This window comes from Lampetra fluviatilis, chromosome 26 (genome assembly GCF_964198595.1).
Source record: "Lampetra fluviatilis chromosome 26, kcLamFluv1.1, whole genome shotgun sequence".
Classification (NCBI taxonomy): Eukaryota; Metazoa; Chordata; class Hyperoartia; order Petromyzontiformes; family Petromyzontidae; genus Lampetra; species Lampetra fluviatilis.
This window is the reverse complement of record NC_136300.1, coordinates 12,378,071-12,391,292: the sequence shown is the minus strand read 5'-3', so window position 1 is coordinate 12,391,292 and position 13,222 is coordinate 12,378,071.

Genomic DNA, 13,222 nt, shown 5'->3' with positions numbered 1-13,222 from the left:
TATGTTTTGCTTACAATTGCAATGAAAATAAAATTTACCGTACAACGTAATTGAAAACTGATATTACGATAATCGGCAATTCATGAAAAGTGATATCGTATCGTGGAAAAAAGTATACGTCGACAAGCTTAGCACGCACGGGTGCCGTTTTTCCATTGCCGCTGTAAACCCGCGCCAACTCGGGGCACTTCGGCACCGGGCTGGGGGCAGGCGCCCCGCGTCCCCAACGGCGTCTCTCTCCCCCTCGCACCCCGTGCCGAGCCGACCCCACGAGACACTCGGGACCCCCGCTTCCAAGAGGCTCTTACCCATCGACCCGCGGCGCAATCTTCCACGGGGTTAGGGGTCGCGAGCATCGCAGGATGCGTTCCACGTCTGCGTTGAGGCTGCGAGAAGCATTTAGGCAATTAGCCCGCGCGTGGCGCTCCCATTAGCAGGAGGGGGTAAGGGGCCTGGGAACGAGGTTAGAGGCGATGCATACGAGGAGAGTGACGGTGGATCGATGCGTCGATAGAAATCGATTCGTATCCGTCGCGTCGTGCGTGCGACCATCGCCTATAATCGAATTCCATCACGGCACGGCCATTGCATTTGCACGACATAGAGGCAGCATGTCGGCTCAATGGTCCATTAAATATCTACGGTCGAGACGTCAAATAAATAAGAAACGATTCAAACGAGGGGTTAGAAACGAAGCAAAAATAATACATTTTGAATGGGAACAGGCACCTGCCTGGTGGCATGTGAATGTTCGTGTATGTTGGAAGAGCCACCCCCGACTCCTGATTGACTGATTAAGCGAGGTTTAAAGTGGCCATGACAGTGTTAACGCGCACGTGATCGCACCCCGCCGGTCCACCCCCCCCCCCCAAACCCTTACCACGGATCCCCTGGACCCCCCCTCCCCCCCAGGTTGCCCGCGGTAATAAGAGCGACTCTCGACGCGGCCTGGCGCCCGCAGCAAAACGCGACGCGAGGTGACGAGGGGGGGGGGGCGGCATCCCCCACGCCGCAGTCATGAGCGTCGCCAAACCGCGCGCAGGAACAGCTCCCCATGTGCGCACCCCCCCCCCCGGCGACCCTTGCGAGTGAACCACTCGCGCCGCGTTCCCACGACGCACCGGCGACAAAGCAGCGCGCCCCAGCCGTGCTGCGCTGTGCCGAGAGGGCGTCGAGTGGAGTCGCGTCGCGCCGAGCGGGCTTCTGACGCGTCCTGTGACCCGCGGCACGGCCTCGTGTGTTTAAACATGACGACTTAATTGGCTTCCTGTTCAGTTTGTTCATTTTGGGGGGGGGGGCGGGGGGTAGGTTGGAGGGGAGGGGGGTGAGGATAACGAGGGGGGTGATGACGTCCCTACTCGGTGCGCGCGTCACGGCGGTGACGCGTCTCTCGTCACGTGTCTATCGTCATGCGTCTCTCGTGACGCGTCTACCGAGGCTGTACTGGTCTCGTTCCGGCAGCTATCGTGGGAATTAAGTGTGAGTGCATCTCAGTCTGTGTGGGGGCGGGATGGAAGCGGTGATGTAGTGAATTAGCGTAATTGCGCAATGAGTTTCACCACACGGAGTTCAAATCCAGGTCACGGCCACCGTCGGTAACGGGAAGACCCCCCCCACCCTCCTTCACCAAGCGGTTCAAATGCGACAGGCCGCCCTGGTTATTCCGCACGCGTTTTTTACCGTGACAGACGTACGTACGCATCGCCCGCTTGGCAGTGTCACGTCAAAGACACCGCGACGTCGTTCAAAAAGGGTCGACCGCTGGGTGCCGGCGGCATTGGGTGAGTTTGCAAAAATTTGACGAAGTAAAAAAGAAAATGCCAAAGAAACCCGGCAAAGAGTATTCGATTGGTATCACCGCAGCAACATCGTCTCTCCTGTGAGACTCGTGCAACAACAACAACAACCGCCATTCGCCACTAAGTGGCGGTGACGTCACCACGTGCGCTTGTGCCAGGCTAGGTGCACTTTAAGACCGCGTCAAGTGTCGAACGCCCGCCGGCAGGAGGTCACGAGACAGACCCAGCAGGTGCCATGGGTCGACTGACTTGAGATGACTCCTGCCCGCTGCACCAGCTGTGTCTGTGAAGCGTCAGCGCCTTCCATTCCTGGCAGCCCTTCGCTAGACCAGGCAGATTAAGCTAGTGCCAGGCCTGTAGCATGTGTTATAAAGGGGCCCTAAAATAAAAAAAACACGTAAATATTAAAACACACATGTTTAACAAGCTTAGTAAAGTAATTTTTGTCATTTGCTATACAGATAGATAATACGACAAATCGCTAACCTTAATCACCAAGTCGTTCATAAAAGTTGAAGGCGGTATAGTACTATAGTACTATAGTAATAGAGCAAGTGCAGAATCACTGAACTGGAATTGATAGCTTGAAAGCATTTAGCACGGGCCCTTGAAAGTGCGGGGCCCGTAGCTACTACATATGTAGTAGCTACTACATATGTAGTTACTTGTGTAGCCACTTGTGTAACTACTACAAATGTAGCTATTACATATTTAGCTATTACATGTGTAGCTACATGTAGCTACTACATATGTAATGTGGGCGTAAATGGGCGGGTCGGATGTGACGATCCGAGAGGGAGGAGTCAGGGTCACGTGGGGGGAGATGTTATAGCGGGGAGACAGGAAGACATCTGGGTCAGTCGGGGGAGTGAAGAGGGAGACACGTTGGGTGGTCGCCGTGCCTCATCCTGGTAGCTGAGGGGCTCATGACGGCGCCAGCCAGCGGGGTGGAAGAGAGAGTTGGGGATAGAGACAGAGAGTGGCGAGATCGCCACAGAGGCCAAGCAGGGCAGAGGTTGAAGAGTGGCGAGATCGCCACAGAGGCCACGCAGGGCTGAGGTTGGGGAGTGGCGAGGTCGCCACACACGGTAAGACTCGGCACCGCCAGCCAGCGGTGACCGAGCACGGAAGAACGGGGAGCAGCGGTGGAGCTGCTGTGAGAGCAGCCGGAGGACTGCACAAGGGGGACCTGCAGCGGAGCTGCAGGAGCGCGAAAGGCTACGGGAGCGAAGGCAGAGGTCGAGCTGCCAAGCGGGGGAGACTGAGCGAGGGCCGTGTGGGACAAGTGTAAGAACCCGAATAAAGGACAACGGAGACAGACCCAGGATCGAGTCTTTTATTACACTGGTGTCAGAAGTGAAACGGCATGTCAAACAAGCTCAGAAGAAAGAATATTCCTGCGCCATCATCTGCTACATCATCCGACGACGACGACCTTCCTCAGGCGGTGGACCTGCCTGCGATGGAAGAGGAGATCCGTGCTGGAACGAGTACGGGTCCGGGTGAGCAAGATGTCGCCGCGTCGGTGGACCTGTCTGCGCCGGAGGACGCCAACTTACGATGGAGACAGATGGCGGCGCAGATGGAGACCTTGAAAATCGTGCTGGCGCAACTGTGTGAGCTCACCACGCCGAGGACGGCGTCGGGGAGGCCCGGTGGTGATCCGCAGGCCTCCGCCTTTCCTGCGCTGCCAGCGCCATCTGCCACGCGGCACGAAGACGCCATTTTGGGCGTGGCAGGGGAGAAACGGTGGGAAGACGCCGCCATCTTCAACATCGCGGCGGAGAGGCAGCCTTGCGCTGCCATCTGGAGGTGCCGCGGGGTGAGCAGCCTGCTGTGAGCTGCTGTTTTGCGAGGAGGAGCTGCGAGGAGAGGACGCCGACGCTGCAGCTGCTGGGGCGGGAGCTCTCCCATCCTGGCTCGGGTGCGAGACAACAGAGCAGTCAAGTCGTCGAACGAGTTCTGCGAGGCGTCTCAAGTTACCACCCTGCCGTCCTCTGCTTGCTGCAGCCCCGGGCGAGTCGTAACGAAACGCACCCGGCCTTAACACACACCTCACCCATCTTTCGTGTGCCGGGGGGCGATTTTTGTCATGTCTCGAGCGTGCGGAGCGCAGTTCGGGCTGTGTGTGTGTGTGTGTTCTGGATGGACGCGCTATTTGCTTGTTGCTCGGTGTCAATTAGTGTGTATGTGTGTGTGTTGAGGATGGAAGGAGAGTCTGCTGTGCTTGCTGAGTATCAAATTTGTGTGTGCGCTGCGGCGTGGAGTTGTTATCTTGATGGCGAAGTTAATTATTAACTCGGGAGCGTCGGGTATCCTGCGCTGTACCATCTCGTGGGTTACCGTGTGCGACGGGCTTAATTGAAAAATATATTTTTTTGGTGTATTGTGCTGCGAGGTGCTGTGTGCGATGTGGTTGTTTGCAAGAGAGAGAATATTTGTGTTGTTGCTGCAAAGTTACGACAGGAGTAATGGTGTGTTGGTTGCCTGCAGATCTGCTTGCTATTGTGCTTAAATGTACGCGTGTGATCGCGATATGCTGACTGCATGTGCTGTTACACCGTTCTGTACGGTTATGGGGTGCGATGCATTGGTTGACTATTGGGGTTGGGATTGTTATTAATTGTGCGTACCTGTTTGGAAATTGGTAACAAATTCGAGGGGGACCCAAAAATTTGGTTGTATGGGTGTTTGTGCACACGAGATTGCGTGTATATTATAGGTAATTGAGCTTTTTGAAAATGAGGGTGCGCGATGACGCCGTTGTGGGTGGCTCAGATGTTAAGGGTGATGGGACCGTAAATTGGCGCCAAGTGGCGTCGCTCATTCGGTTGATTGCATGCAGCCAGGAGTTGCTTTGCGGGTTGGTGTGTGTAACCAATGTGTTTTGGTAAAATATTGGTTAAAAATTCCCCGATATGACTGCTGTGCGCAGCAAGCTGGGGCTGTGCGTCTATCGTTGGTGGGGTTGTTTCAACGTGACGGGGGATGCGTCTTGTGACCCCCAGCAAAGGGCAGCTGGGGTGCACGCACGGAGAAAACTGGCCACGTGTTCGCACGTTGGGCCGCCATTTTGCGCGCACGCGGGGTATGGCGACAATGCGCTTTGCGCAAAGGGCCGCCATTTTGAGTGCGCGCGAGATATTGCGAGAACGCGCTTGGCGAAGGGGGCCGCCATTTTGAGCGTGCGGGAAAACCTCGGTGGGGCAAATATTCCATCTGTTATGCCTGCCATTGTTGATTGGGTGATGCACGAGTTGTGGTCACATCGGCCTATGGCTGATGGCTGACCTGACAGCCCGGAGGCGAAACCTCCGTGGTATGTCTCAAACTAATGGGCCGTGTGCTCATATGGCTCGAGGAGTCATGGTTCAGTTGTGCGGTGGCAGACTGAACCTGGTGTGCCGGGGGCTCACGGGATTTGAGTTAGGTCGTTATTGAATCTATAAGAGAACATTGCCCCGTGGGGGGGGGGGGTCGTTGGTGTCTGGCCTTGCCGAGGGATTGATCTTCCCTTGGCTATAAAGCGTCAGACTATAAGATGCTGGTGTGTGTCCATCGCTGATGGGATAGTAAGGGAGGAGCATGGCCGAGTTGCTGCTCATCCCCGAAATTGCACTAGCCGAGAGTGTGTTATCAGTGGATGTTGCTGTGGTTTGACGACCACGGTGAGGGTTAGGGCGAGTTAAACGTTACCGCTGGGGAGCGTGGCTCTCTCCACGCGGGGGTGTGTGACTGGGGGTTTTGTTGAGAGTAACCGTGTGTACATGCTGTGTACGTGTGATGTCTGTGCTGGTCCTCAAGGGAGGACTGCTGGTGGGTAAGAGCAGGAAATTTTTTTTTGTTGTTGTTGTCACGTGTAAATAATATTGTTGTTAAAATGTAAATACTGGGGCATCCATCGCGTTTATTTTGGGTAATTATTGGGGTTTTCTTAAGCGGGCAGGAATTACATCATCTCCACTACCCTGGGGCCGGGTGGCTGTCGTGTACGACATGCGGATGTGCGTTGTTGTGCTGTGCCTCAGGGATTGGATTCTCCTTCTCGTCACAGATCTTCGGCGCCTGCCACACTGGGTGTTACCTGGTGTGCTAACTGGATGAGGACTTAAAGGAGCAATTCAGCGCCCGCTCGTCATTCTGTTCTACCACTTGCTCTTTGATGTTGGACTTGAGCCGAGCGGATGGAACAACAACATGGACACGCTCTAAGACACCACATTTCTGGGTTGTGCGCGTGTGCCATTCTTGCGTGTCGGTTGCCATTGTTGTGCTTTGTGCTATTATTATTCTTGTTGTTCTGTTCCGGTTCCTGATCCCTCCCCTTTCGTTACTTGTGTTGTTGTTATAATCTCCGTTGTGTCTGGGGGACTCCTGTTTGTGATGCCTTCGCCCGCATTATTTTGTTCTGTTTCAGCCGAGGACGGCTGGAATTTTCTCTACGGGGGAGGGTGGTGTAATGAGGGCGTAAATGGGCGGGTCGGATGTGACGATCCGAGAGGGAGGAGTCAGGGTCACGTGGGGGGAGATGTTATAGCGGGGAGACAGGAAGACATCTGGGTCAGTCGGGGGAGTGAAGAGGGAGACCACGTTGGGTGGTCGCCGTGCCTCAGCCTGGTGGCTGAGGGGCTCATGACGGCGCCAGCCAGCGGGGTGGAAGAGAGAGTTGGGGATAGAGACAGAGAGTGGCGAGATCGCCACAGAGGCCACGCAGGGCAGAGGTTGGAGAGTTGCGAGATCGCCAAAGAGGCCACGCAGGGCTGAGGTTGGGGAGTGGCGAGGTCGCCACACACGGTAAGACTCGGCACCGCCAGCCAGCGGTGACCGAGCACGGAAGAATGGGGAGCAGCGGTGGAGCTGCTGTGAGAGCAGCCGGAGGACTGCACAAGGGGGACCTGCAGCGGAGCTGCAGGAGCGCGAAAGGCTACGGGAGCGAAGGCAGAGGTCGAGCTGCCAAGCGGGGGAGACTCTGAGCGAGGGCCGTGTGGGACAAGTGTAAGAACCCGAATAAAGGACAACGGAGACAGACCCAGGATCTAGTCCTTTATTACACATATATAGTAGCTACTTGTGTAGCTACTACATGTGTAGTAGCTACACGTGTATCTAGTAGCTGCATGTGTAGTAGCTACATGTGTAGCTACTACACATGCAGCTACTACATATGTAGTTACATATGCTTCTACATATGCAGCTGCCTACTCGTGCTACGAGGAGAATCTGGCACTGAGACCAGGGCGTCAGCCACCGGCGGCTCTTCAATGAACTGCTCCGTGACCGCTATGTATCAAGGACCACCGCCGTCTCGTGTTGACCGCATGCGGCTCTTGGGATATTGAGAGGGGGGGGGGGTTACTGATTTCGAAAAAAATGCCGATTCTGGGCATTGTCGTTGCCGATATCAGCGCTACAGAGGAATGGACTCCACCCTTGCCATGGAGAACGCCCATGGACTTCACCCAGCAGTGGAGTTACAAGGGGTGTCACCACGCACGCGTGCGCGCGTACGCGAATGGCTTCGCTGCCATCCCCGTGCTCGTGAAACACGACGACCTCTGCAGCGTCGTCCGTGGGGATTACAGAAAGTTCAGTGCGATACGGAAGCGTACAGCTCTGAGTGTCAATCCACTGCTGGATAATGAGCCTCCTCCCCCCACCCCCCTCTACGCCGTGCGGTTCGTGGGGGTTGTTTGACCATACTTCACCACCCTGGTCGGTGAAGGGGGGCAAGCATCGTCGACGTGGGAGTCCGTCCAATAGACGTCCCTAAATATGAAACGTACCGATCGAGTCAGTGGTTCACTGGTGAAGCTTGCTCGCATGATGTCGAGGAGTTGTCGACTAGAGTTCGGCACGGCTGATGTCGATGTCGAGCAGCAGAGTTGTGGTTCCACGTCGGTGGGTGATGAGCCAGACGATTGCGTCAGGAGTAGCGGAGTGGTGAATCATCGCTGTGATGATGCTGCTGCTGCTGCCGTCTCCGTGTTTGTGAATGTTGAGTCGCGATAGGTCGGTGGTTCTGTTCTGGGTGGTAACTAAACTATTTATAAACTAAACTATAAATCTGGAAACTAAACTCGGCCCACTGAGCTGTACAGCTGTTGTTCAGAAGCGACCTGGCCACAAATGAAAGCTCAACGAAGTGGCTTATCATCGTCATCATCACGTGGGAATTTACAGCAGTCAATTACTCTCAGTCTCCACACTCTCCCGGAGAGTGCTTTTTTACATTTTACATTTGCGCCACATCATCATGATCATCACCCGCTAATCCGCATCTGCCGCCGCTGCCGCTGCTGCTGCTGCCATGGTGTGTGCAGCGGATGCGGGTTGGCCGCTGTTGATGGCACTGTCGCTGGAGCACGACGCGTGTCAGCGACAGTCTACACCAGGACAGGCAAAGTTCCCCCGTATAGCCCCCACGGGCTGTGGGGTCAAGTACTGCTGGCGAGCACCTGCGATGGCCAGAAAACAGCGCCCGACGGGACGTGCTGGTGAGCACGACGCCCGGCCACTTTTGTTTCCCCAGTGGCGATGTTTGCATTCCGTACGAATCGGAGTCGACCTTAGGTGAGGCCCAGGGCCGGTTGAGACATTGTCGCTGATGTTGGCCGTGAACGGGGATTGAACTCGGGTGGCCGGGTTCGTATCGCAGTGCGTTGATCACTATACCACGGCCCTCCACACACTCTCTTCACCAACCCCTACATACACACACACTCTCTCTTCACCAACCCCTACATACACACACACACTCTCTTTTCACCAACCCCTACACACACACTCTTCACCAACCCCTACATACACACACACACTCTCTTCACCAACCCCTACATACACACACACACTCTCTTCACCAACCCCTACATACACACACACTCTCTCTTCACCAACCCCTACATACACACACACACTCTCTTTTCACCAACCCCTACACACACTCTCTTCACCAACCCCTACATACACACACACACTCTCTTCACCAACCCCTACATACACACACACACTCTCTTTTCACCAACCCCTACACACACACTCTTCACCAACCCCTACATACACACACACACTCTCTTCACCACCCCCTACACACACACACTCTCTTCACCAACCCCTACATACACACACACACTCTCTTCACCACCCCCTACACACACACACACTCTTCACCACCCCCTACACACACACACACACTCTCTTCACCACCCCCTACACACACACACTCTCTCTTCACCAACCCCTACATACACACACACACTCTCTTCACCAACCCCTACATACACACACACACTCTCTTCACACAGACTCACCTCTACCCTGCTGCACTCTCTCGCGGTACGCGCACCAGGGGGTCGCGCTCAAGGGGACATCCTCCCAACCCCCCCGCCCCCCCTCTCCCCCCTGCCACACATTCCGAGCGCATCTCAAGCTGACCCCCCCATCTCCTCCTCAGCCCCCCCCACCCCGCCCCCCACACTCAGTGTTTGGGTCTTGGCTTGGCAAGCCGGGCTGCGTCCTTGCTAACTCGCACACAGACTCAGAGGGACAGCGATAAAGATCCCACGTGTAGCCTTCAGAGACTGTTGGGGCAAGCGCTGTGAGCGAGTACCAATTAAAGACTCACGCACACGGACTCACACACACACAGACTCACATCCACACGGACTCACATCGACACGGACTCACACACACACGGACTCACATACACACGGACTCACAAACACACGGACTCACACACACACACGGACTCACAAACACACGGACTCACATACACACGGACTCACACACACACGGACTTACATCCACGCGGACTGACACACACACACGGACTCACAAACACACGGACTCACATACACACGGACACACACACACAGACTCACACACACACGGACTCACACACACACGGACTCACATACACACGGACTCACATACACACGGACTCACAAACACACGGACTCACAAACACACGGACTCACATACACACGGACACACACACACGGACTCACACACACACGGACTCACACGGACTCGCATGCCGTGGCGCGCGCCGTGAGTAATGCGCTCTTTATCGCTCCCGCGACGCGGCTTGTGCTAATTGCCAAGCTGCAGGCAAAACAAAGAGAGCTTGTGAATCAATTACATCGCTCACGACGCCGCCCGCCATCGATTGCGAGCGCAGCGCGCGCGGGGCCCCAGAACCCGCGCGCCAGAACCCGCGGCTTCCACCCCCTCCCCTCCCTCCCTCCCCTCCCCTCCCTCCCCTCCCTCCCCTCCCGTCCCTCCCCCCACGCTTCACCGTCCGTCGGTGTCAGCGTGCAGCGGTGCAGCGGCCCCGGGGTGCAGCGGCCCCGTGTTCGGGAGAGGCGATTGCCGGGAGCGGGGGCATTGCACCGCTCTGGGGCCAGCGCGGCGACTCCGGGGAAGGGAAGATGGTGGGAGCCTGTTAGGGCACATCTACGGCTCTCTCTGTGTGAGTTTATAGGTCTGTGTGAGTCGATGGGTCTCTGTGTAAATCAATGGGTCTCTATGTGTGAGTTTATGGGTCTATCTGTGTGTGAATCTGTGGGTCTCTCTGTGTGAGTCTATATGTTTGTGCGAGTCTATGGGTGTCTGTGCGGGTCTATGGGTCTCTCTGTGTGAGTCTATATGTCTGTGTGAGTCTATGGGTGTCTCTGTGTGAGTCTATATGTCTGTGTGAGTCTATGGGTCTCTCTGTGTGAGTCTATATGTCTGTGTGAGTCTATGGGTGTCTCTGTGTGAGTCTATGGGTGTTTCTGTGTGAGTCGATGGGTCTGTGTGAGTCTATGGGTCTATCTGTGTGAGTCTATGGATCTCTCTGTGTGAGTCTATAGGTGTCTCTGTGTGAGTCTATGGGTGTCTCTGTGCGAGTCTATGGGTGTCTGTGTGAGTCTATATGTCTGTGTGAGTCTATGGGTGTCTCTGTGTGAGTCTATGTCTGTGTAAGTCTATGAGTCTCTGTGTGAGTCTATATGTCTGTGTGAGTCTATGGGTCTCTGTGTGAGTCTATGTCTGTGTGAGTCTATGGGTGTCTCTGTGTGAGTCTATGGGTTTCTGTGTGAGTATGGGTCTCTGTGTGAGTCTATGGGTGTCTCTGTGCGAGTCTATGGGTCTCTGTGTGAGTCTATGGGTCTCTGTGTGAGTCTATGGGTCTTTCTGTGTGAGTCTATGGGTGTCTGTGTGAGTCTATGGGTCTCTGTGTGAGTCTATGGGTCTCTCTGTGTGAGTCTATGAGTGTCTCTGTGTGAGTCTATGGGTCTCTGTGTGAGTCTATGGGTCTCTGTGTGAGTCTATGGGTGTCTCTGTGTGAGTATATGGGTCTCTGTGTGAGTCTATGGGTCTCTGTGTGAGTCTATATGTCTGTGTGAGTCTATGGGTGTCTCTGTGTGAGTCTATGGGTCTCTCTGTGTGAGTCTATAGGTGTCTCTGTGTGAGCCTATGGGTGTCTGTGCGAGTCTATGGGTGTCTCTGTGCGAATCTATGGGTGTCTATGTGTGAGTCTATGGGTGTCTCTGTGTGAGTCTATATGTCTGTGTGAGTCTACGGGTCTATCTGTGTGAGTCTATGGGTGTCTCTGTGTGAGTTTATGTCTGTGTGAGTCTATGGGTCTTTGTGTGAGTCTATGGGTGTCTCTGTGTGAGTCTATCTCAGAGCAGATGGTGGGAGCTCCTCGGGGTAGATCTTGGAGGTCGCTGCGTGTCTCTGCTGTGCAGCAGCTGCGGTGATAATCGTTGGCGTGGTGCGGTGGCATCAACGGCTGGGGCCATGGATGACCTCTTGACCTCGATGAACTTTGTGGTGCCATTCAGCCGTCCCTACGCTCGCTCGTCGGCCTGCCTTGCACCTCGCCTCTGCAAGCCCCCCCTCTCGTCGCATTACATGACTTGACTTTGCCGTAACTGGCATTGTGAATGGTGACACCACCAAGGTTACTTAACGAGAACATCACCCGCCCAAAGTGATTTTGTTTGTTTACCGAGTCGGAGACGCCGGGGTCACGTGTTGTATTTTGCAAAGCGCGTCGCTGTCTTTACCAGAAGCGCGGCTTCACCTCTTGGCGACACCCACGCGGCCACGTGGGCAAGCGCCTTGCCGGGCTGTACCCCGCCACTGTTGACGCGAGACGTGGAGCGGGGAGGGGGCACGCGTTTTTGCCCGAATCACGGCAACAATGGATATTCGTCACGATGGTGAACTTGACAACAGCAGCGAGCAGCGGCCGGCGACCGAAAACTCCCGTTCGTTGCGCTGGCGAGGAGCGGCGTGGATGGAGCTCACTCCCCCAGCCAAACACTCACCCTCGCGTCTCCGACGAGCCCCAGCCCAGCCACGTAGCCAACCAAACGCTCGCCCTAGGATGCGGGACCACCACCACCACCGCCACCACCACCACCGCCACCCAGCTCGTGCGCCGTGCCGGCCTTCATAGGGGCTGCTCGCGAACGGCACTTGCCCGCACAGGCCCGCGTGTAGCTGGCCTTTGTCTCCGCCTCGGCTCCCGTCCCGTCTCCCGCAGCACGCGGCAGCAGGAACCCCAAGCGGCCCGCGTGAATTTCGTGACGAGAAACTCGGGATGGGGGGGGAGAGAGGGTGGGGGGGCAATCCGTGGCGGCATGCCCTGGCTGCGAATGACCGGTTCGGTGGGGTAGAGACCCGGTCCGCAAGCAACGCGCCGGCCCCCAGGCCACGATGACCGCTCCGGGAGCGACGAGCGGCCCTTCGTGGCGACGGCAAAATCGCGGTGATCGCGCCGGCGCGTCGGCCGTGGTTCCGCGGCGCAAAGCAGGCGGTCTGCGAGCGCCCTGGGCCGCGTTGCGCACCCAGTTACTAATTCATGAGGTCAATGGGACGGAGTGTTCGCCCTCATTCCGGGAGGCAACGGCAGCTTCCGCAATCGATGTCGGGTAAAGCAGATAGTCTCGTTAGTGAGAGCCGGCAACCACGAGCGGCGATCCGCAGGGCGGCCTGCGTCGTCAGCGGCGATCCACAACGGGACTCGCAGAGTCACTCGCGACTAATTGGGCCCGGCAGACGCGTGGTGGAGCGGGGCGAGAGACAGGGCGGTGTGGGATGATGGCGATGATCATGGTGGTGCTGGTGGGAGGTGGGGATGGGGTGATGGGAGGAGGTGGAGCAAAAGGCGATCGAGGTCCCAACTCACCCGTGTTCCTCGCGCGCCGTGCGCGCAGAAAATTTGCTGAGTTTCGTTTTCGTGATGTTTTTTTTTGATACAATGAGGTTTTAATTAAGTAGTTGGTTCAGTTTTAATTCGGAGGAAATGTGCGAGTCAATTTGTGTCAGTTGGGTGCCTGCTTTACATTTGTAAATTGAGTGCCAAACGCACTGGGCGTGCGGGAGCACGTTGGAAACTAAGCGACATCGGAGGTGAGGGTTGGTGGACCGCCGCA